This window comes from Lepisosteus oculatus, chromosome 4 (genome assembly GCF_040954835.1).
Source record: "Lepisosteus oculatus isolate fLepOcu1 chromosome 4, fLepOcu1.hap2, whole genome shotgun sequence".
NCBI classification, from domain to species: domain Eukaryota; kingdom Metazoa; phylum Chordata; class Actinopteri; order Semionotiformes; family Lepisosteidae; genus Lepisosteus; species Lepisosteus oculatus.
Window position 1 is genome coordinate 27,250,330 of NC_090699.1, and position 25,926 is coordinate 27,276,255.

General features: G+C 36.9%; 1 protein-coding gene across 4 annotated transcripts in view; it reads left to right on the forward strand.

Moving 5' to 3' along the window:
• Window positions 1-6,050: 6,050 nt before the first annotated feature.
• chst15 (carbohydrate (N-acetylgalactosamine 4-sulfate 6-O) sulfotransferase 15) overlaps window positions 6,051-25,926 on the forward strand; it is a 55,901-nt gene continuing 36,025 nt past the window's right edge. The window contains exons 1-2 of one of the 4 annotated variants that reach the window (XM_015346489.2): window positions 6,051-6,334; window positions 13,893-13,942. The gene's annotated coding sequence lies outside the window, so the exon portion shown is untranslated. Of the gene's footprint in view, window positions 6,335-6,366; window positions 6,471-7,422; window positions 7,908-13,892; window positions 13,943-25,926 lie in introns of those variants that run through there. The other 3 variants (XM_015346485.2, XM_015346487.2, XM_015346488.2) reach the window with 3 other exon arrangements.

Sequence of the window (25,926 nt, forward strand, 5' to 3'; positions counted from 1 at the left end):
GAAAGGTTTCTTTTCTTAAAGAGGGGTATGCTGCCAAAGTGAACAGACCTTTCATAAAATAAAGGAAAGCAACAGATAAGAGAAGGAACCAGAGCGTTGTCAGTATGTTTTTCGGGATAACATGCTGAAGCAACTAAAATGGAAAAGGGCTCTTACCACTCTTGTTTTAATAACAGAAATACCAAGAGTGTTATACTGTAAGTATTATACTGATGAAATAATCCCATACATTTTAAACTGTTGCCAGTAGTAATGAAGAATTTGCAAAACCAGACACTGAAGCAAAGAACATCAAACTTAACTCCTCTCCTTTATCTGCAAAGTACATTTACCAGTATTTGCTTTCTAATTCAAGAGAGAGTGATTTATTGACTGTGCCTTGTAAAGCAAATCAAATGCAGACAGTTTTATTGCACCTGAGCATTAATTATTTCCAAAAGGAACACATTTTTGCAGCCGTATTAACTTCTTTCTGTAAGAATTCCTCTAGGGTGGCAAGGTGGAGCACTGGTTAGCTTTAGGGGCCCGGCGTAGAGTTTGTATATTCTCCCCATGTTCACGTAGGATTCCTCTGGGTTCTCCAGTTCAGTCTCGCAGTCCAAAAACCTACTGGTAGGTTAATTGGTTTCTGGAAAAATTGGACCTGGTGCAAGTGTGTGTTTGTGTTTGTGTGTGCCCTGTGATGGACTTGCATCCCTTCCAGAGTGAATATGGCCTTGCACCCATTGCTTGCTGGGATAGGCTCTGGCCCCCCCCAGATGAATTGAATGAAGAGGTTAGAAATTCCTCTAGCTGCTCAGTGCTGGCTGCATTTCTTAATGAAATGAGTTTAATTTTCTAGGTGCTTTGATGTCTCTTATTAGCTTGGGAACTTCTGTATGTGTTTGGAAGGGCCCTCCTTAAATGTCTGGAAAGGCTGGTGACTGATATAACACTTGTCCATGGAGCGACTGTACCCTATCCTACCTCTAAGCCTTTGCTTTTATATACCTTGGAAATGGATGCAAACACAAGCATATTAGTAAGTCAATGCATAGCTGGCAGCTTTTATTTTCATGTCAGTAAGACTGACATACAGTAGTATATTTCCCATTTTAAACTCTTAAGGGAATTGTACAGGTACTGTATTTCAGTGACAGCTTGTCCAGATTCCAATAAATGACATGCAATCCCAGTAAGCATGTGACCATATTAATACATCTCCAATGTAAAACCACACATATACAGTAACAATCAACATACGCCTAAAGATTTTAAGAAGATAAATTTAGCTAGATTTCTCTGAATTATGAGGATGTAAAAGATCCAATAATAAATATGTGGCAATATCAAGAAACAAAAACAAAGCTGTATAAACTGACATTGCCATGGTGAAATCATGTATCTTTAACTCTTGGGGGCTATTTCTCATTCCTTATGCTTTCATGGAGAGTTATTTATGATAACTTGACAAATAGCTGAAGGTCTGAAAAAACAAGCCTGCAACACATCAGAAAAGAGGAAGAAGACTGGAAAAACAAGCCTTCTTTAATGTGTAAAAAAAAAACATTGCAACACACTTAAAAAATAAAATGGTTCCCATTTATAACATACAGTATAACCAGATCATTAAAGTGAGTAAAAAAACTGTCCTTCCTGTCTTGTTTCATTCATTCCCTGCAATAAATGGAAAACTGATGCGTGCCAAGATATATTTGTTCTTTAACATCAGTCAAAACTAATCTTTAGCTTTAAGGTTTGAAAGCTAGACACGCTGAACATTTCCTTACCAAAAGGATATTTGAAAGGCAAATTACTGTGGAAGCTGCCCTTTCTTTGCTTCCCATATCAGTCTAGTGAAGGTCAGTTGTTACCACAGGCAGGTAACTAGCTTATACTTTGTTCCTTTATGTCAGATATCAGAATTTTCAATCACTTACTTGAATGACTGAACTTTGATGGTGCTTTGATGGACATAAAAGAAGTATCACATATTAATGCATTATAATGTAAGGAAATCTTTTACATTTATTATCAGTCCCCTCATCAGCACTTAGCTTTGCTTGCATGAAAGTCTTGATTATCTGTCAGGGAACTATCACAAGCCAGAGCTCTGTTGTTGTTGACTTCCATTCTTGGCTTTGAAGCAGATGTGACAGGAAGAATGTATTTTCATGATTAAAAAAATAAATCCTGGCAGTTTTACCATCTAGAACATCATTGTTACAAATGAAGTACTACCAGCTTCAAAGAGTCACAATGATTTGAGTGCCATATTTTCTGACAACCTCTCAAGCAATTCTCTTCCAGACAAGGATTGTACAGTATTATGACTAACTTTTAAGCTGTATTTTATTTTAAATACTTCGCCAAAAAACTTCCAATATTAGTAAATACTTGGGTAAGTCCATGAGTTAGCAGTTGTTTATATAAAATAATATGTGTATAAAAATGTTTAGCCACTTACTGTAGGGACCACAGAGAAATCTGACAACATATTTAGCATTTCACTTTTAATAATCAATTAAATAACTGGAATTTTCAAAAGCAGAAATGTACAATTAAATATACATAATCTGGTATGTAATTCTTTACTCTAAAAAGGATTAATTCAAACCATTATTAAATTGTATTTAATAATGAGAGCAAAGTATGCCCTTAAAGTTCAAGAGCCCTGCAAATCCACATGACACTTCATTTCAATGATGTTTTTTTTTTAACTTATTCAGTTCTTTATTTAGGTCTAAACCTCTCACTTCAATCTGTTGAAAGTGTTTGCTCACAATCTATAGCAATTTCTTTTTCATATAACCTCAAGCATTCAGGTTAAGAAACTGAAACAATCCTTAATTAGGCTTAAATGACTGGAAAATGTGTTTTAAATTGGAATGAATATTTTTATCTTATATTTTGACCTCATTCAAAATTAAATGTATGAAATAATGTTTTCAAATTGGAAAGCTGACATCACCTAACAGACGGAATGAAAGACAGGGAGGAAAAAAGAAGGAAGGGTGGTAAGGTAGTTGCATGCATTTATCATGTTATTCTTACCGTACGGCTTTGCTAAGCTCAGCACATTTACTGTATTTGAAAACTAGGATTAGCACTGAATAAAAAAAAGTAAATTTGACTGGAATTATGATGAAATGTTTGTTTGCATGTGTCTTAATTGAAAAAAAGGTACTGCCTCTAACTTAAGCAATGTAAAAGGTATAATGTGAAAACACAGAAGCACGAAGTACTAACATCATTTAGTGGGACTACTGTAACTAAGACACCAAAAAATATTTTTTTTTGTCTGCAGATGTTTTATGTAATTCTGCTTTGGCACCGGGGCACAGTAACAAGGGTACAAATTTCCCTATCAGAGCAAAAGAGATATCTAGATATCTCAACATCAGTGTTAGAATCCCAGTTACGGTATCTCTATCATCCAATGAACAAAGAAAAACATTTTCCAGAACAACATATTGTCACGGTTGGTCCCATTTCAGTAAAAACAGCTGTAAGAGCTTGAATGCATGACTGAGAGGTTTCACAGTTGACATTATTCAAATTATGCCTGGACCCTTTTGCAATAAAATGCAAAGGAAACACAAAAGTCTACATGACTCCCAGTGCCCTCTGCAATGTCAGAAACAACATGTGCATTATTGGCATTGCAGTAAGAGGGGAGGAAGATGCTGAATCTGAAGTTCCCTGAAGTTCTGGACCTGTCTTGTCGCCACCTGGCTAGACTCATAAAGTCAATTGATCCCGTGACCCTATCAATGAGTAAGGGCTAGACGTCCTGGTGTGTGATGTGAGGAGCTGCTGCAAAGACAGAGAAGCAGAACTGGAGAACTGGACTCTATGCCCTCCATGGTCTTAGCCAGGGTGTGGAAACCGGGTGATGCAGTTTCAACCTAGGAGGAAACCAAAAGAGAGGTTTCTACAGGTGTAGAAATAAGCCTCATTCTCCAGCCCAGAGTGAATTTTCTCTCAGGCACAGGGTTTGAAGGAGCTGTCCTGCCCACTGCTGACAGAAAGAGAGGAACTCCCAGAGATCTCCATGTCAGGAAAACGGGAGGAGGAGCTACCAGGATACTGACTCAAAGGATTGGTGTCCTGTCCAGAGTGTAGTCTGCCTTGTTTCCCGTATAGCCTCAGAGGTGCCACAGCTGTTACTAATAAGTAGTTCTCTGAACATGTTACAGTATATTAAGAAAGTAATTTAGGAGCAAGATGTACTTTAAACAGAAATGATAATCTGTTTAATGAATATGGATCTGATACTCATTCCTAGCAGGTTTTCAATCATAAAACATTCAACCTGGATTCCTTGAGACAAGGCACCTTTCTGAAAAAAAATCCAGCACTGGAAACAAGCTAATGGTCTAAATGCATTTTCAAGATACAGGGTGGGGTGGTGGCTCTGTGGCTAAGGATCTGCACCTGTGGTTAGAAGGTTGCTGGTTCAAATCCCACAGCTGGCAGAGGAATCCTACTGTGTTGGGCCCCTGAGCAAGGCCTCAACTGCTCTGGGGCTGCTGGTTAAATGGCTGACCCTGTGCTCTGACCCCAAGTTTCTCTCCATGTCTGTATCTCATGGAGAGCAAGCTGTGGTATGTGAAAAGATGAATTCCCAATGCAAGAAATTGTATATGGCTAATAAAGTGATCTTATCTTATCATTCCTTAAGAAACAAAACATCCAGTAGAATACTGTGAAAGATGCATTTTACACAGGATCCACAGATAAAGGAATGTGTCTGTTTATGTCCTGGTATTATTTACCAGGTCATTCACATAACCTAGCCACTCCTGGGTCACTGCAAGTTCAGCATCATCAAGTTTGGAGCTGTAGCTCTGAAATGTGATAATCATGGCCAAATGACATTGAGAAGCAGCACTAGCTCAGAGTCAGCTACTATTCATAAATAACATAAACATGCTGAAATACACAATACTGCCTTATTAAAATGAGGAAATCTCTGTAACTTCTGCAATGAGATGACTTTTGATCTTGACTTTACAGCTGATAGCATCAACAGCAGATTGTTAGCAACATTCAAACTCACAAGTCCGATAATGCTGATTATTTGGGCTGTTAGGTTCTCAAAAAAAAAAACAACAACAGTAAATGTGTTGTGACCCAAATCTGCATGAAACTAACCAAACTTCCTGTTTTTATTAGATTTTTTTTCACTTCTTTCTGGCAAATAATCAATCACTGTTCAAATGTAACAGAGAAATATAAATGAAACAAGAATTATTTTTGTTTCTTTGCAAAACCTACAGTAAGTGACACACTTTCTCTTATAATATTATTTAGATATAAGTTTGACTGATAAAGTAATCCTTGAAGCATGATTAATTTAAAAAAGCAAGTTAGAAACCACACTATTTTCAGAAAGCAGTCTATGCCTGGTAATAGTCATGGAAATCTGGAGCCTATCCTGGAAGCAAAGAGACACAAAGTCAGACTTTTCTCAGCACAGGACACCACTCGCACACCAATCTATACCAGGGTGCATGCACACACAAACAATTTAGAGACAAAAATTAATCTTGTCAGCTTGTGTTTGGAAAGCAGGAGGAAACCAGAGCAATTGCACACACAAACGTGGGGAGGACATGTAAACTCCACATAGAACAGTAGGTATTCCAGTCTCGAATAGAACCCAAGACCCCAGAGGAAGCTGTGCTTACTGTAATGCCACATCCTTTACATAACACATGTATCTGCGTGCCATCCATTACCAGCACTAGTGCCTAAATGCATTTGCTAATAAGGTTAAGAAATATTAAAGCGCATTACGAACGTCCTCTGAATAGGGGTGGTGGGGGGGTTAACCTTTATAAAACCGTAACAGTCACTATCCTTTGATAGCTAATTCATAGTAATTGCTTGCTATTGTAGACAAATGCGGTGAACACTGAAGCCAGGGAAGCAAAATACCTTAAAAGTAGCAAAGTATTTGAGGATATTGAATGGTCCGACAGACGCCCCCCTCTCCCCCCTTCTCTTTCCTAACTGCAGCCTGGAAAATCACAGAGAGAAAGAGAGAGCGAGCGAGTGAGAGAGAGATGCGGAGGGGAAACCATCTAGTCAGAAGGAAACAGACAGTCGTCGCTGCTCCCGCATTCAGTGAACCGCACAGTGTGCACGCGGATTCCAGAATCTATCACTCAACTTCTTAGCCATCAAACCAGTATCGGAGGAAACAAACAGAAGAAAAATCGCAAGACTGTTTTTTGTTATGTGAAACCGAAAATGGGAATTGGAAATTTCATTCAAGAAGATATTTGCTCAATATAAAGATTTCCGCTTTACTGGGACTTCAAGTGGCAGGCGATACGGTACTGCCAAGGTATGTCAGATCATTTTTAAAATTCTATTACAATATTTTTCACCAAGGTGGATCTACAGTATCATTTTAGAAACTTTTGCTTAAAATCTATAACAGTTTCCAGTGATGCTTAGCTGTTTCGTAGTGGAATTTAAAGGTAAGTTGGTATCCCGTTTGCCTCCGTAGCGCTGTTGTACAGTACTATCTGACATAACACTATCCCTTTTTAAGAAGGCTATATTTTTTAATCACTATCATCAGATATCTAAAACACAGACATTGTATGAAAGTTATCTATTTACTATGCTATATTAACTTCAAAGATATCTGTGAAGTATTTTATACTAGTTTTAATGCGTTTAATTCTTACGTGATTTTAGGCTTCTGTAAGTGTATGTTCGAATAACTGTATTCAAAAATAAAAAACCGCAGAGAAATACGGGTTGAAAAAATATGTGTCGAAGGAATTGCGTTTCTTTTCAATATTTTGTCGCCGGCTCCTAATTTCTGGAGACAAAGAATGAATGAATTATTACTTTGAACTGAGTTAGAACAACTCTGGAGCCGCTACTCCTTACAAAGTCGTTGTTTCTCCTCATCCATACCTTGCTTCTGTGTATCGACCAACGCCTGTTTGCAGTTGTCTCATCACTTGAAAAAAGGTTGTTAGTTAATCTTGTGGCCAGTAGCCTGTGTGATCGAGTCACATCCCAGTCAAGACCCACATCTCTAGCAAATAATATAGGCATCGATAAACAACAGTCCCCATCATTGTCATGATCAACTTTGGCGCTATGCATATTGAACAACAGTAGGGTATATACCTCAGTTTTAATATTTCTTTAAAATTATGAAGTCGAAAAAAAGGCTAAAAAGGACTAAAAATTAGCGTTTTTTTCCACGCTGTATACTAGTTAGCCTACGACTCCTCCTCTTTCCAGTGCGTGTAGCAATGTACTGTATTGCTTCAACTGTATAAGCGTTTTATGCGATTATGTAAAACTTCACAGGAAAGTAGGTAGGAGTTATCCTTTACGTACTGCGTTGGTGATGCAAAAAAACTGACGGAGATACATCAACCTTTATACAGTAGATGTCCCCCCGTTTCTCTTTACCGCGATCACCTAAACTGGAGGATTAAAGGATTGCACCTGGTTACCGAACCGTAAAGATAAGATCTCATTTTAAGCAATAATAGGCTACATTCAAGCCTCTAAGATGAATGTCTCTGCTCTTATGTCCGTGGCTTGTTGTACTGTTTTCCGCAGTTTTTTGCAGCGGCAGAATGCTTTACCTCTGGCATCGTTTTCAACTTCTGCCAAACTGTCAAATGGTAGACAAATCCGATTCTCTGCCCTGGTCCTGTTTGCATATCGGCTGCAATATCTGTTGGATTTCCACTTGTTTATTTGAGCTTTTTCCCCCGCTTTTAAGCAGCTGTATAAATGAAAAGTGTTCGGGGGGAAATATTTCAGAAACTTGGGAGGATGCACGTCTTTGTTTTTTTTCTTTCTTTTAAGAATCTTCACTATAATACCTGCCTTCACCAGACGATGGGCATGCTATTGTAGCAGATTATCTTGTAGTTGTGATGGTAAGTGGGTCATGGTTTTTACAGTGGCCTCTTTGAGGGGCTTGCTACTTTATGCCAGCGCCTTTGCTATTGAAAGTGACAGAATCTTTATAGAGGTGCCCAGACTTGATCTCTTCTTTATTCAGTGCTCTGAAAGTACCATTCATCTGGCTTGAACTAATTAGATTATTTATTTATTCTTCCTCTAGGACGAGAGCTAGTTTAGACTGGGTTGTGTTAAAAAAAATCAGTCTGTGTGCGCCTGTAACCCTTCTGGTTTGTGCAGACGGCTAATAGCTTTAGTTACTGTATGTGCATAGCCACCGTGCAAGAATGGTACCAGTGTAGTGCAGTCTGCAGAGAAACAGTCATTAATGTCAAGAGTTCTTTCAGCTTTGTTTTACTGGTTTCTCAATCAATGGTCCTAGCACTTTATTCTAATCTAGTATTACAGCTCCCCTCATGCTGATTCTCCTGCTGTTTGTTAAACCCATCACTAGTGCATACACTCCTTCTCACAACACTGGAACTATCCAATATAACTGGAGCAGTCAAATATAAAACCTTCATTCAATACCACAGTGTGTTTATATACAGCAAAGTTAAATGTTTTATTAACTGATGATGAATATAAATAATATATTTAAGGGTCTGGTTACATAGAGAGGCCTTCTTTTGTAATGGATTAGTAGGGCATGGCATTTGATTCAACACACCATACTGTACATTCAAAAAAGCATAACTTCCCAACAAAGATTATTATTGACTTTAGGGGTACACTACAGTAGAGAATTACTTCCCAAAGGTATTTACTAGGGCCGATTTGCTTTGAAAATACTGGTAAACACCAGCCCTCTACATCATCTTTAGAATAAGAGTTATTGCTGCTTAGGCAATATTCAATATTCCTCTGCTTCATTTTTAAAACTCATAGACTGAGCTTGTTTTTCTAAGTAGATCTCTCTGTGGACACAGTGCCAGTTGGCCGGGGACAGCAACTGAACTTAAGGTTAAGCCATATAAAGAATGATACATATTTCATAACCCTGTAGGAAAATCCAGTGTTATTGGAAGATAGCTCATGTAAATCTTTACATTATGGGTTAGACAATTTCTTGATCATAATTGATCCTGCTCCTAATCTACCATTTTAAATCAGCATTGCTCTGCTTTTTTTTTGGTGAAAACTCACAAAATTAAGTCAAAACACAAAATGAATTCAGGAATGAAACAGTTTACCCCAGGATGAAAAATCATAACAAATACAGAGTCAAGTCATCCTATTGAGGGAAAAGCCTGGGGGCTCTGAGGGCTTGCTAAACTATCATTGTCCTGCAACATTCCTGACATTGACCAGCTCCGAATGTCTTTTCAATTACTATCAGTGAGCTCTCGCTCTGTCTCCTGTCAATACTGCAGTTACAGTTGTAGTAATAAGCTACACTTTAAGTTGGCTTTATTGTAACTGTTGTAAATGCAAATTTTTTTAAACATTCAGAATAACAAACATATTTTTTCTTAATTATTGTTCTTACGTTTTGTACAGTATTTCAAGTAGAAGTTATCAACTCTTCCATTGTATCTATATTATATAACTTATTAATTATTCAGACTTCTAAGGTTCAGTACAGATTACATTTTGCATACCGTATATATTTTCATATTTTCTAACATTTAGGTTCTTAATTACCAACTATATCTTGGGATATTAAGGGGATATTATCACCTTGTGATGTGCATTTAATTTGTTTAATAAAAACAAAAAATACAACATGTGAAATGATCCATAACTCTGTTTTAGTTAAATGGCAGGTTATATACAAATTCTCTGGTAAGAGGTACAAAGCCAGTAAAAGCAAGTATTGCTTTACACACAATTCTGGAGGCTTTACAAATCTTCTGAAATGCCTTTAAATGATGAATGGCTTAAAAATTCAATGCAAAATACCTTCCTTTCTTGTGTTTACCTCATATTAGTACCCTTTGCAATACTTAGTATGCTAAATTCACTGAGTGTAATCATTGAAATTGTTTCGCACAATGTAATCATGTTTTTTAAAATTATTTAAATATGACATCTGCTTTTTCAAATTAAATAACTTTTTTCAAATTCATATTCTTTAATTTCATTTGTACATTATTTTTAGTTGTAAGTACATAGTCTTTGTACTGTGTTTGCATTTTCATACTTGTTTACAGTAAATATTTTTTTGCAAAATTATCTAGGAGGATAATCTAGAATTAATGCTTAGATTATAAAGGTTATTGAGAATAAAATAGAAGGGACCTGAGGTTACAGAAACAGAGTACTGAGTGTATTTTGATCTGACTGCTGAATAACTGTGAGTTAGGAAAACACAGTGGTGAATGTGGCCCATGGAGAAGCTACCATACCTTAATAGTGATCTTAAATGAGGAATCTTTAAAGCATTTACATAATCATATATGAAAGCTCCTGAAGACTATGTTTTTAGCTTGTTGTAGGCTAAGAGGATGAGAAGATTATATTTCAATATAGAGTACTGTATGAAGCGGTTTTGGATTAATGGAAAGGATATACAGTACAGTATTTGGCTTTATAGCCCCCTAATTTCTTTTCCTCTCACTTGTTTTATTGGCTTGAATATACAGTACAGGTCTGTTGCTCGCTGTTATTGTGATTATTATCAGTAGTATTTTTAGTTACTTTTACTTTTTACATGAATAGTGTTAAATTTAGCTTGGCAAAATAAACAACAATAGAACCTGTTACTGGCTCCCGTAAAGTCAGTTTTCAAAAGATAGCGTATTAATGAAGTAGCATCAAACTCCACCCTTTCACTAAAGAATCTATAAAAGTCAGGACCCATAGGCTTGTCATACTTTTATCTCATAGAACTCCTGTCTAGCTTGGAGTTTGTTTTAGTCAACGATGTGTCAGTCTTGTGTGCAAACCACACCTCCAATGGAAGTATTGCTCCTAGTTTGATTTGCCTAACTAAAGATAGTTTTTACTATTCTGGATGAGTCTGGTTATTGGAAAGTACCTTTTTGAAGAATTCCCATACTGTTCTTTTTGATGTACTGTACCTAAACCCAGATTGTGTGCTCCTCATTGACTAGAATGACTAGGTGACAGACCCACCTTTAAGGGGACTTCAGGAATGTGAACACATTAAAACCCCCTGGTGGTGATACTATATAGTGCTGTATTCTTTGTTTCAGAGATTCAGCTGGTCTTTGGAACACAGGTCTCTTAAACAGCCTTAACATCTTTAAATATCAAACATGCTCCTCACACCCATGTGAGAATGTGCATTTTTAACCCATCACCAATCAAATTAATTAACTAATTATCACCCGATGTGTCTGTTTACAAATGATTGAGATTTGGCGACAGTTTGGTTGTTATAACAGTCTGTGGCAGGCAGGTCTCTGAGTGGACATTAGTTTAGATGTATATAGATTTATAATTTTATTTTCATTTTGGCAATTTTATTTTCATAAACACTAGGTGCCTCGTCATTTCTGTGAAATCACATGAAATATGCTCTATATTTTGTCATCCCAAGGACAATGCTACTCAATTGACCATTATTTTTTTTAAATGTAAATAGAATTATGTATATAACCAGTGATTTATTCATGTAGATGTTATATTCTCCTTGTGTATCTGCATATATTCTGTAGTCTCCAGAGACTACTCTATATTTAACAATGAGCACCAAGGCACACTGGAGGCGGTGAAGTAAGCAATTATTCTGTAAGACTTGGAAAAACAATGGGTAGCAGTGTTTTAAATGTATATAAATGCACTTTACATGACTTGTGTGATTGGACTACTTAGTGTGACACCTCTCTTCTAATGGGAACTGGGTGTTGCTTCTGTCTAGTTAAAATCCAGAAGCCAGAAGAAATATTTTCACAAGATATTCAGGTTAACATTTCACAGTGTGTTCCCACAGTCAGCTATTGTAGCATATGTTAGTATGTAGCATGTGCCTTGTATTGTTTTTTTGATCAGCAGCATGATTGAATTCTTGTGAGATATATTTTAAATTAAGAAGGTCACATGTGACGACTTAACAGTTTCATTTCAATTACAAAATAAATAAAGAAACCTATCAAAATGGTTTGTGATGTCATACAAACCTTAGTATCCAGGTTGATATCTTCAGAAACACTGAACAGACCAAGAAAATATAGTACTGTGTAGAGATTGTTCAACAATCTTTTTAAGCTCAGAATAAAGTTTTTCTAGAATAGAAGTCTTACCAAATGTCTGGATGACAAAAGGTATTTTAAACTCTTATTTTCCAGAAGTACATCACTATTGAAGCATTCGTTTGTTCTTCAGAAATTAAACAACATAATTTTCTTATGTAAGAAGTGCATTCAGTTTACAGGTTTACAGGATTTTCAGAACATGTTTCTACATTATTAAGGGTTCAAAAAAGTTTATTATATTTTTTGCAAAATACTAATTTAATTGAAAGTCATTTTATTGTTGATTATTCATATTGTAATAAATGCAGTGTAAATGGTCTCACAGTATTTTCTTACAGTATAGTGTTAAACTATAGGTAGTTCGTATGTAATGAAAATCAAAACTTGAAAGGAACTTGTTTTTCTTTCCAAATATTTTTTCATTTATTCCTTTACCCTGATCTTTCTAAAAATCAGCAGTTTATTACCATCTTGTAATCAAAGGTGGAAAGAATGTGGGGCTACACACTTTAAAACATGTGTTGTGAATTACCTTAAGCTGCACTAATTAAGCATCTGTAGTTAATTAAAACGAATAAGCCTTAATACCCTTTAAATGCCTCTATCATTATATTATAAAATGACACATTCTATTACTGTGAAATAAAAAAACAATTTCAGAAAAAAAGAAAAATGGCTTCAGATCAGAAGGTTCACGTTATAGCTTTGCTTTCCCTCCACATGGAGTTGTTAAACCAAAATTTGAGGGGGAGTCACATTATAATCTTGCTATTCTCAGTGTTGCTTGACCATACCTTTTTTTTCATCTCCTTGTGCTCGCTGGCCTTTCTAGCACAGTAGGACCTGGCAATTTGACCATCATCGCCCTCCTCCAAGCCAGAGTAGGAGCTGTCTTCTTTCAACACAAACAAGCAACTCTTTGACCTTTACCTTTCCATGGGAAACACCAGCTCCCCTGCACATGCCATGATGTCAGCTGTTCTCTCCTAGCACTTCTGATGTCACAACTCCTTGCAACTCCAGAGCAACTGCTGCCTCTCCCCCCCATTTATTTTTTCATTCCAGTCCCTCGTTACCTCGCTCTTTCCCTTTCGCCCCATTTCTGGTTGAATTTCCAACCAACTGCGACTACAGATCCCAAATCTTTTTTTTCTGTCTCTATCCTGCACTGGGCCTTGGCTCCTTGACTCCCCATTCACAACCCCGGTGGCCCCAATTTCCACTCTCGTTCTGGCACTGGGTGATTCTGTGATGGGTCCTCAACCCCTTTCCTCCACCCTCTCCTGGCGCCCAGCTGGTGCAGTGCTGGCCCTCTCTGTGGCATCTCTCAAGCACACCGGACTCCTGTTCGCCCTCAGGAATATCACTTTAAGAAAATTCCTTTAGCTACTATTTTTCTTCTTTTGGGAGCTCTGTGTGAAATCAGTCCTCGTTCATTCAGTCCTACCAGCTCAGGGTGTTCACATTGAGTTCATCAAGCTCAATCCTGGTATTAGCCCATCGTGCCTCTTTATTTTTATAACTTGTTTGACTTTTCTCAGTCAGCCATTGCCTGACCTCAGTCTATTCTTTCCAGGGTGGAAAGCTATCCCTTTAAATTTCACCATCTCTTCAAGTTGAATTTGAAAATTAGAATCTGACTGAACTCCTAAATTGGATGTGTTAATCAGCAGTTCGGGAGGAAGTCGAACTGTAATCTCTCACTTCCGCTCTCTGTTAAGCAAATATCTTGATTGCTGATCACCATTTGTGTGTATCTTTTTTCTCACCCCTCTCTCCACACCACCACATCCCGCGCAGTGGCTCTCTGCATCATTCCTCAGAAGTTGAAAATCCCAAGAAAAATCTCAGTGAGTGCCCTATCATTTTAAATTTTGTCATCACTTTGCGTTAATTAAAATTTGACCAAGCTGCTGAAGTGCCTTTTGAAAAGGGGAGGCCATTGCGAGTAGGACACCCACTAAACATTAGATGCTTGAATCTCCAAACAGCAATGGGAGTCTTCTATATTAAAAGCCAGAAGTGAACAGGCATAGAATTATGAAAGTGTGTTGAACAGATGAGGCACAAATATGTAACAATATGAAATGGATCAATCAGGATAATAATAATGATTTAAGTGTGTGCTGGAGTTTGGAAATATTTATTGAAGTAATGTATCTTAGAATGCAGCAGGATACTTGAGACAGAGTTGAAAATGAAATTGTGTTTGCATGTCTTCCAGACAGTATATTTATGTTTGTGCATTTTCCAGAAATCAGTTGCACTTGTGACTCTTCCCCATTACCTTATAACTGTGCCAAATTCCACTGCTCTTCTCCATGTCTTCTCATTAGTGATTCCCATAAGACATTCTAAGCCAGGGACTTCTCTGTACAGACGTGAGGGGGAATGTACTGGAGGTTGCCAAGGCGTTCTCAGGGGACAGGCCTGTTTTGTTACTGAACATCTGCGAAATGTCTGCTCCCACTCTTCTGCTTCCAGAGGGAGGCAGTCCAGTCTTCTTCACATTGCATGTACTCATGATAGTACACATTTTATACATTTAGCAGATTTAAGTATTTTTACCCCTCATCCTAAAGTCACAGATATTATCTTTTAAAACAGCAATCATAACTCAAATTCACTTTCCAAAACAGTAGTGCAATTAGAGCTGTAGTTAAATGCTATATTTTTTAGAACAGCTCCCGTCACGCAGCAGCTTGTCAATACAAACTAAGACAAGCCTTACCTACACCACTGGCCTAGCTTTCAGCATGAACATAAACTGTTTTTAAATTCATTTGAAAGAACTAAATCCATAATGGGTTAATTAGAAAACTACAGTATTTTCAGCTTGGAGAAAGAAAAGAAGGAAAGAGAAAGAAAAAGTATTTGGCTGAAAATATAGGTGTAGTAATGAATGAGTTGCACAAAAACATTCAGCTTAATTCTGCTATCTTTAAGTTTATCTTCATTTTTGTCACTTCAGTATTTTAAAATATGGAATGCTAAGGTCTGAACTTGACCTTGTTAAACATTTATCCCATTCATTTTTCCAAGAATGGCAATAATATTTGGGTAAGTTTCAAAATAAGACTTAGATCCAAAAGAAGCACTCTAATTTGTGTGTTGGAATGTGCTAAGATAAATTTATTTTTTTTATTTGTCCTGAGATTTTGTCATCTGTGAGATGTAGACTGGTTTGTCCCTCCACAGTTTTAACTTTGGTGTTTGGGAGCAATTTAAATTTAGGAAGTGAAGCTTGAAATGGAAAAATATCATGTTTTCAAAAAGAAACCTTTTGCACAGGTGACATTTCTTGTTCCTTTGATATGGGCATTTTTAACTTAGTCACAGACATCAGTGAGTGTCCTCACCTTTATGACCCTAGAGTTGAAAAGGCTCTTGTTAAAAGGATTGCACCAGTCTAAGTAAATGATGTCTGTGCCCGTGGTGATAATCTTATTGTAAAGCAACAGGATGGAAACTCCTCATGCTTAATTGTACCATGTGAAAGTTAATTAAGACACATTACTGAAATACCATTAAAGAAGAGCCAAAATGAGAATTATGCATGAAGTGAGATCTTTTGGTCATAACTTTTCATTTCAACCTATTTATTTCATAATTAAGCCTGAAGCCGGTTCATAAATCCCTGTCAAATTAAGAAGCAGTGGAACTGTGGAAGAAAGGAAACACATATATATGAACATGGCTAATTAACAAAATTATTAGAAGACACATTTTTGCAGCCTCCTGAGCATAACATTCCTGAGATATCTGTGTATAAGTTATCAGTTTCACTTATGTTTAATGATGCAAATCTATTTCTTTTACATCCTGCAGAATGCCAAAAGAAAAACCGACTCTTTTTTTATAATTGGTTATACATTTTGTTCTGTTTGACTTTAATGGGACATGAATCGACCCACTGCAAATTTATTGGGGAAAAAAAGTTAGTTTGCTGTTACATTACTCACATTTACTCATGTGACTCACGTTACAGACTTTTTCAGAGGTTCGGGCAAATTCTAATAAAGACAAAACCGGTCGGTGAATATGAAAGTGTGGCAAACTTAGTACTTTGTCCTCACCTGGCTGTGGAAATGACAGTGCTGGCCAGTGAGAATGAGGAACGAGCCAGAGAGAGAATGTGGCAGTGGTGAAGCTGGGGTTGTGGGGCACAGCCTGGGAGTTTTTATAGTAGGAGTAGGGGAGTGGTAGTGTGACATTAGAATTTGACCTTCTCCTGAACTACTGTTAAATAAACGCCATTACTTGCTTGGTATCCAAAGGAATCTACACAAGAAAAGTCTTTTGTATGCCATACCATACTGTACGTAAGTATCTTAAGATTAGTACAGCACATCCTTAGGCAAACATACTGGAAATATTCAATACCTTTATATTCTAAAAGTCAACTTCACCACTTTACAGTATGACCAGTTAAATCAAGTTCTGAGAAAATGTGTCAAAAAAGGTTTCAGTTCTAACGGATTTGTGGTATTTAAGTAGGTTTTACTGTCAAACAGAAATGTGATGAATTACTATACAGTTGCATAAAAGTGTTCTGGTTGCATTCCCATATGCAAACCCTTCCATCATTCACTGATGGTATAACACAGTGGGTGAGATAATGACGCTGAGTTTTCTTCCTTCAAAAGTGATTATGAGGTCAAGTAAACGGTTAACTGTGTATTAAAACTGTAACCTTAATCAGATCTATACATTTTAAACATGATTTGCAGCTGCATTTAGAAGCTACTATCACATGAATACAGCGAATATTGAAATGTGAGTCTTATATATAATTTAACCATAATGTAGAGATGTTAAAATTAGTTGTATCTGTTCATGTGAAAAATTCAAATACTTTTCTAGACTTTATTACAAGTAATTCCAGTCTTCAGGCAATGTAAATATTGAGCAGAGAACCGATAATGAACTAATCTCTTGAGTAACATGTATGTCCTGTAAACAACTCTTTTACTTCTTCTCATGTTTAGTTTTGTTGCTAAGATCCTGTAAACAAAATAAGGCAGGCGCTTTCCATACAGATAATACTTTTTTATCACATCATGTATTATTTTATACAAACCACTTTCAGCTCACTTTTCATTTACTTTTTGACTGGATTTTTTTGCTGGGAGTCAGAACTAGATTTAATTTCCTTCACAATGTTTTTCCATCCCGTGAGGTCTATCCCTATGTCTATGCCTATGCATGTCAAATGGAATCATTTGATTAATCTTTGCTTCTAAGTGGTTATTCTTATAAATGACATGCTTCTGTGAACGGAATAGCAAGGCTTTAGTGGAACAAATATGAGTGGGTAATGGTTTCCATTGAATTTTCATTGTCTTGGTCATCGGAGGTCACGTTTAAAGTTGTGTGTGTTATTCTAAGAATTCAGTTAAATTGTATTTCTTTAAGTTTATAGTGCTGTTGTAAGGACTTGAGTCATCGTCTGACGTTGAGTTAGCATTTTTGACTTGACCTTTTCCAGGGCATAGATGCTTTGGGGAGAGTCTGACAGGAGAACTCATTGTCCTGAAAGTCATAGTGATGCGTAGAGCCTCCATTTCTGGAAGGCAATTAACTGTAAGTGAAGGCCTGGGCTTGAGAACACAATGTGCTGAATACTGTGTGTGACACGTCAAGCTCGTGACTAGAGATATTCTAAACAGAGAGTCTGTCAGACAGTTACTAGGAATGTACAATAGTTTCGTGTCTGTCATCTTATTTTACAGAACAAAATGCTGAATAAACAAAACAAAACAGAAATGCCATTTTCTTATCAGTTAGTATGCTCCCAAAATGGAAATTTTATAGGCCTTCTGAAACGCTTCTTTGAAATATTTCTAAAAAATGAGCTTCAGAGCATAGTTTTCAACAGAAATATGTTCCTCAAACTTTGTGTTGATGTTTTGTTTGTCATATTCATGCACTACAGGACTGTTTCACATATCTAGGCGTCTTTTATATTTTATGTTATAAATGTTATGTTAATTACTTTAATACATTTTATGGATTTTTGCAGCTGAAAGTCAGCTGTGGATCGAAGCCTTGAATCCTGTCTGTTTCTTACTAGCTACTGTATTATAAATGGAATAGACATTGAGAATGTGAGGTTAATGTCTGGAGCCACGCAGAGAAACAGAAACTTTCATCAAAGCATCATTGCGCTTTTAGTTTTATTTTTCAAAATAAGAAAGATTTTCTTTTTGATGCAATGTATGGACTATTTGTGTTTGATATATAGTTTTGAAATATTTCATATTTCATTTTTAATTAAGTACTTGTAGGAACGTTTTAGCACTCAAGAAGTCACTGTCTGAAGGGCAGTATCCTCATGAGGCTTGAGTACATGGAGAACATTTCCTGTTGAAGTATTTCCATAGCAGACCTACCAGGAGAGCTACAGTAGGTGATTGCGCTTCTTTCTTAACATATTTAAGTTTACAGTTTTATTTATTATACAAGGAATACTTAGTGATGTACAGATATTGGAAGTCCAACTAACCCTCCCCTGTTGTCTGATCAGCACTCTGAAGAGTCCTCAGCTGCTCCTGTCCTGTGCAGTCAAATGATTGATTCAAGTGATTGATGATCTGCAAGTGGTCAAGTGGCAAGACTTTTTGTAATCAATTAGAGCTAGCACACAAATAATATCAAGTCTCCATAATTCAGCACCTTGAAGTGCATTTGTAACGTGATTCTGCACATTTACATCCATCAAAGTAACAGATGGAAATAAAATCCTCCATTAGCCACATTTTTCCTGCATTGACAGCCACAGAGCAGGCCAGTGGTGAACTGTGTGCTCTGAAAATTTCATTCCTGTATTTGTAAAAGCCCGTTTTCCTCCTGCTGTGTTATTACCTCTAACTCACAGTGTAAGTAGTATAATGAAATATACATTACTGTAATTAGATGAACATTTGTTCTTGATTCAACAAAATGATTAGGTGGTGCAAAGGGTTATTCACATGCCATACCGATTTAAAGGAGAAAAATATCTGCTTGAATTATTTTTTACAGTGTTCAGACAAAAGTGTTTTGTTTTATAGTCCTAAGGTGTCCGATGTCACTCCTGGAATAATGGAAAGTTTATTAGACGTTAACGTAGGAGAAATTCTTGAAGAGATAGAAAAAGAGACTAAAGGCTAATTAAGACTGACACCTCATTGGCTTGATACAGCACTCAACATCCATTTATTAAAAACGAATTCAGTCAGTGGCAAGAAAAGATAAAATCCACACAGCCACTTTTACTTCTGAAATAATTAGCAGGAGATATTGTGCAGTTCTGATCCCATGTCAAATCTAGTGTATGTGTGAACCTGTGCTTTCTTTTGTTGGGCATTTTGTAATGATGTGGAAGATATCTCTAATGTTACTTCAAGACACAACTTTAACTTCGAGGGATCTACAGGCAGGCATTATGTGCATGTGTTTAGGGTTACCTTTGAAGATAAGAACATGACAGAATGATCAAAATACAGTCTTTGAGAAACAGAAAAAAGAAATCTTGGGCCAATTTGTTTTAAACGCATTTCACTTTCCACCTCTGGAAGGAGGAACAAACCTGCTAACTATTGTCACTTGATTTATCACAAGGAACGCTGAAAGGAATAAAGTGTAGGTTTAGCCACAAGTACAACGCTGATTAGAGGCCCAGGAGCCTCTAAGTCCTAATGGAGTTCAGGAGGTTAAAGTCCATCTGGTTGTATTGCTAGTAGTGGGACTAAGTGACATGAGGACACTTCAAAATCATTGACAATCCCACACCAAACATTTTCTCTAGCTCTTCAATCCATGTAAGGTAAGTACAACTGCTTGGCACTGTGACTAAGGATCTGTGCCTGTAGCTGGAAGGTTGCCAGTTCAAATCCTGTGGCTGGATGAAGAATCCTACTATGTTGGGCCCCTGAGCAAGGCCCTTAACCCCAGCTGCACTGTGGCTGACCCTGTGCTCTGACCCCAAGCTTCTCTCCCCCCATGTGAGTCTCATGGAGAGCAAGCTGGGGTATCCAAAATGACAAATTCCTAATGCAAGAAATTGTATTTGGCTAATAAGATTATCTTATCAGGGAAACATTTTTAGCACTTTCTAGTTGGTGCCTATGCTGCTGAGAATTGGCCCGCTGGCCATTTTTATGGTGTGTGTGAAATTGGCTGCTTGGTTTCTGTCTGTCTTGAACGCTATACCGGCAAAGTGAAAGTAAAATCTACAATCAGGTGAAAACAAAGTGTGGTATGATGAATGGCTGGATAGGATAATGTGTGGTTTCTCAGATTTATGCCATCTTCTGATGCTTTGAAATCAAATTAAAACCTTGCTTTTTTAAAAGCATGACCACAGTCTCATGTGAATTGAGGAAGTGTTAAAGAGCCAAATGGCTTCTTATTGATAAGAAGCTTTTAGATGCTTTTACGCTTTCTCTCCTTCCCAGATCTTATTCTCTAACAAAATACACTTACTTCTGCTGCTATCTGTTAGATAGTCTTGAACTGGACTTACATTTCTAACATGCTGTATCTTTTTATTTTCTGTTGTCCAATTCAAGATATTTGATATCTGGTCATATACATTTTCTTTTTAAGCACAAGGGTGAAAAACATTCTGAATTAATGACTCAGGTTTGTAATTTTTGTTGATAAATTATTCATGAAGATTTATATTTTAATTATTTTATTCATTTATTGCTTGCACAGGGTGGTACTGCAGTGAATGCTTTGTTCTCTGGAAATTACTGTGGATAAGAAAAAGTGGAGCCCTCAGGTTAATTCCTTGTTTTATATTTCTGGGAGCTTTCAATAAATAGCACTTCTTTTTAAGTATGGATTGAAGGTGGCTGTTCTCTTTTGTACAGTTATATTTCAGGGACTTGTATTCTAGTTTGTGTTAGAAACCTCTACTGAAATTGTCTTTTCAAACTAGTAATGTAAAAAAAATCAACTTAAAAGGATTTTTGGTCCTAATTTACAGTATGCGTTTACAACTATACTGTTCCACAATTAGATTTTTTTCTTGGGGTCATACATATCTTACCAGGCATAAACATTGTAAAACAATGTGATATTGACTTTGTAGTACAGTTTTACATTCCTTGACATCAGCATTATATGTAAATTGAGAAAGATTTCAAATCTGTTGGAAAAGGGGAAGAAGTTAGGATTCATTATGTATTTTTACACTGAGCTTACACTGTAAGTATTGTATTTGAGTGTAAAAGGTGAAGCTTAACACTGCTCTATGCGCTAATCAGTCCTATGGTTGTCCCCCCATTGACTAGTAAACGCAAATGCGTTTACATCAGGCAGCTAGTGCAAACAGGAGACCAACCTCGCAACACACATCTAAGATAAAGTGTGTGTCAGTGATCTTTCTAGGCTCACAGAGAGCTGAGGAGATAGGATGAACTGCAGATGGTAACGTGAAATGGCAGCGTTAAAGGGGGAAAAGATAATTAGCAATTTTTTAACTATGTTCTAGAATAAACATAATTAGCTGCTTTGCTTACCAACAAGATGGCAGTCTAGAGTAGTGCCTAGGGCTGGACTCTGCTGTTGTGCCCTTGAGCAAGGTATTGTGCCCCAGTATGTCTGATGTACTCAGCTATTGCATACAGTTGGGTACCAGCATTGCTGGGGTAACTCCCTTCAAACTGGAGTGTGAACCATAATTTACTAATGTATTTACAATTAAGGTTTAAGGTTTGCTTTTCATTGGCTCCCACAAACCAGAAAGTACCTTGTTTTCAGGAGGCAAAAGGTAAACTTTTTGGCTGCATTAAAAAATGGGTTCCTAATCCGCCGTCCAAATTTAATTCTTGCTGCAATAAAAAATATGAAGCCAAACTCTGACAGCGATTCTGATTCACTTGGACAAACACTGAATCTGACCTCAAGAAGACAACATTTAAATTATAGCCATCTGTATGTTCAAAAATTTTCAGAACACTTTGCCAGCACTCTCCTTGGTAACATCAGATATTGAGTAATAATTTTACATTTGCAGTGGTTTTTGATGTTTATGTTCTAAGTCTTGTCTTGCTGAAAACACTAGGATCCTTATTCTTTTAAAAGACATACTTTGGTGGTGATGCTTAAACATGATTATTTATTTGTCTTGCAAAGATCAACTTGTCAATGAAGGACAGAGTTGTGCTAAATTTAAACTTGAAAAAGAGTAATGTGCTTCTCCTATTATATTTTTTAAGCTCTTTGGCCATTTTTCTTGATGTGACAAAAGACTGCCTTTTTTAAAATGCTCTCCCTGCACTGTTCATCTCTCTTTGCTTGATGGACAAATTAATCTGATTCACACTTAAGCTTTACCTTTCATCAAAACCTCGTTGTAATAATTTAGTAACTATAATTTTTTATAACCAGTAACACAAGTAATAAAAAATAATATGTTGCAAAATCTAAGACCATTGAAAAGATCAGTTATAAAAAAAGAATATTCTCTTGATTGTCTTTGGGTATCAGCTCCCTCTCCTTCTTGATACTGAAAGAAAATTCTTGGTTCATTATGACTTACATTTTAGCTATTAAGATAAGAATGAAATTACCTTTTCCGTCATTTAAATGGATAATCCTCCTAATAGAGTTACTTGGCTGAATCATTGCATTCTTTGATCTATGAAATGCTATAGAGTCTGCTTGTTCAAATTCTACCCAGATGATGCAGTTTTTTATCTGAGAACCTGTGCAGCAGGTACATGTCATATAATAAATTCTATTAGTCCATGTACAGTATATTCTTTGTGGCCATAGACCAATGAACAACAATTCATGTTTATATTCCAGTCTGCCAAGAGCTGTCAGCTCCAATGGAGCAGAAACAAGAGAGTTTATTCTGAAAAAGCAGCCAAAATACTGCAGCTCAAGACAAGTAGTTTCACATTGTTACCCAAGAATGGGCTCTCAGTGGTAAACATGCTGCACATTTATTTTCTGTGCTTTAAACACCTTGGCTTGTAAGCCCTGATCGAACAACAAACCCTTATGTCTGAAGTAATCTCCTGCTGCTATTTCTTTGGCTGGCCTTCCTTGGAGTTCAATCAGCTGGAAAGGTGGAAAAATACCAAGATGAGGTGTAATATTGTCGCTCTAATGCAGTAGTTTACTCCAGATCGTATTGCGATATCTATTGTAAATTTAGAGCATTATTGATAAAACGTGTTCAAGAAAGTTGTTTTGCATAATCCCAGACTTAATCAAGCATAATCTTAACAATTGTGCACACTATATTAGTTGTTTAATATTCAATTGTACTTATTATCAACAAGACATACACAGGAAACAAATGGTAGACGTATCTAATCTTTGAGGTGTTAAAAATGAAACGGGTAAAAACTAAATTGATAGTTATACAGTATGTAATATAAATGCCAAAAAAAATCTTCTGGTTTATATCTGCGACATATTCAAAACATTATTCTTAGGAAATGCTAAATCTTTTTTGTAGCATTTACTTTGAAATTTTATTGAACACACATAAAATAGATATATTCATTTTGGTGATTAACATTTGTCATCAGTAGAGCTGATCATAGGTGGCTCGGTGGTGCAGCAGTTAGCATTGCTGCCGGTCAGTGCTGGGGCCCTGGGCTCAATTCCTGAGGCGCTATCTGGGTGGGGTTTTTATGTTCTCTGCATGATTACATAGGGTTCTTCTGGTGCTCGTTTCCTCCCACAGTCAAAAGATTCTAGTGAGTTAATTGGCTTCTAGGAAAATTGTCCCTGGTGTGTGTGTGTGAATGTTTGTGTCTATGTGTGCCTGTTGCTTGCCCAGGTAGTCTCCGGCTCCCCTGGGAACCTTTAATAGCTAAAGAGGTTAGGAAATGTATGGATGGATAGAGTTGATCACAGCAGGAATGCTGTGAAAGTTACAGGATAATACCATGAGGAACAATACAAACTGTACATCTGTGACACATGATTTGCACGAGGTTACAGATGATGTCTTGTTGGATTGTGTCCACTTCCTCTCGTAGAGTCTGGACAAGCAGTAGACTGATCTCTGAGCCCTAAATGGAACATATAATCCCAGCTCATCCCACAAGTATTCCATGGGGTTCAAGTCTGTTGAGTAGGATGCCTGCTTCATAACAGTCATATTCTCAATTTGCAAAAAAGCTGGTGTTACATGAGCTTGAGGATATGGATTGTCTAGCTGGAGTGTTGTCATATCACCATGAGCCTGTAGGAAGGGCAGTAAACAAGGACTTCATCAATGCAGGTCTGTCTAGATAGGTTGCTGTCAATCACTCCAAGTGAAGTTCAATAGTAACTAAACATTCTTGGCCAGGTCAATACACCTGAACCTCCTCATCGATAAGTCTGTTGTACAAAATTAGTATATCATGTAACATACTTCACTCTCTACATCAACATATTGATGACATGAGAGAAATGTTCCTTGCTGTGCTTCTCTTTCTTGATTCTCTTTAGACATGACATTCAGGTTTAAACATTTTATCACCTGTGCTCAATCAGCTCTCTTACTAATGTGGCGATTTAGTACACTAGAAGTAATTTGATTGTATTATATCATGGTCAGTCACAACTGCTAAGTTCATCAAAATGATGCCAAAAACATCTAATCAATATCCAAACTATGTTTTTTTTTTCTAGAAACACACATGCATACAGTGCTAAGGATCTGTTAGCACAAATTAAGTAAGATGACATCTTGTTAAAAAAGTATGAGTCTGTCAGCTATTTCTTCAAACAGACATTGAGGAGGACATTGTGAAAGAAAATCCTGCCCTTCCTGTCCTTGTGAACATAACCTCTGTTAAAGGGCAGGTTCCCTCTTTTGCAGGATGTAGAAGAATTGAGAATTTTCCTGTTTGTTTATGTTCCATTCCAATTCCTGTGCCTTTAATATACATTCTTTGGTTCTTATTTCTTTTTCAGTAATTGCTCAACATTGGCATTAGACTTGAGCTTTACGAGCAATGGTTACAAGTTAATGGAAGCTCAGTATACAAAATACCCGTTTTGTAAGGATTTGTGGTGAAAATATATTATTATTATATATATTATTAGTCCTAAAAATGAAGAGAGCTTTGAAGTATTATTTACTATGTAGTATTCATCTTTATAAAATAGCTTGTAACATCCCATTTCCGCTGCTTGTGTGGATGGGAGTGGACTGGCTGGCTTGAGTCCATACCAAACCAATAAAAAGGAAATTCCAACTTTTTCTCAGCTTGGCCAGAGTCAGAATTACTGGTCCTATGGCAGCATAACACAGATGGTTTATAGGATATCCTTGCAGTACGTTTGGAATATACCCATTGTAGAACTATGCTCAGAAAAAAAAAGATGCTGAAACCTGTTGAAAAGATTATTGTTATTTTTATTTTGTGTTAATGGTTTTTAGATATGGCTACATTGTAACTGGAACATGCTGAGACAGAACTTGAGTTTCCTTCTTTTCCTGCTTTGCAGTGTTGGGACTCTGAGTTCTATCCTGGACCTGGGGTGCTACCAGTGTGGAATTTGTATGTTCATTCTGTGTTTAAGTGGGATTTCTCTGTGTGCTCTGATTTCTTACCACAGTCCACATACCTACTGGTAGGTCAATTGTCTACTGGGAAAAATGACCTTGGCATGAGTGTGTGTGTTTGTCTGTGTGTGCCCTGCGATGGACCGATGTCATTTATATTCTGTTGATGAATAACAGCTTGCCAGGTTAGGATCCAGCTCCCCCTCAACCATTTATTGGATAAAGCAATTTAGAAAATCGATGGATGGGTTTCCTTTAAGTGAAATAATTCAATGCATGCATTAAACATTAATATTGGTGTCTACTCTGTACAGCAAACATTTA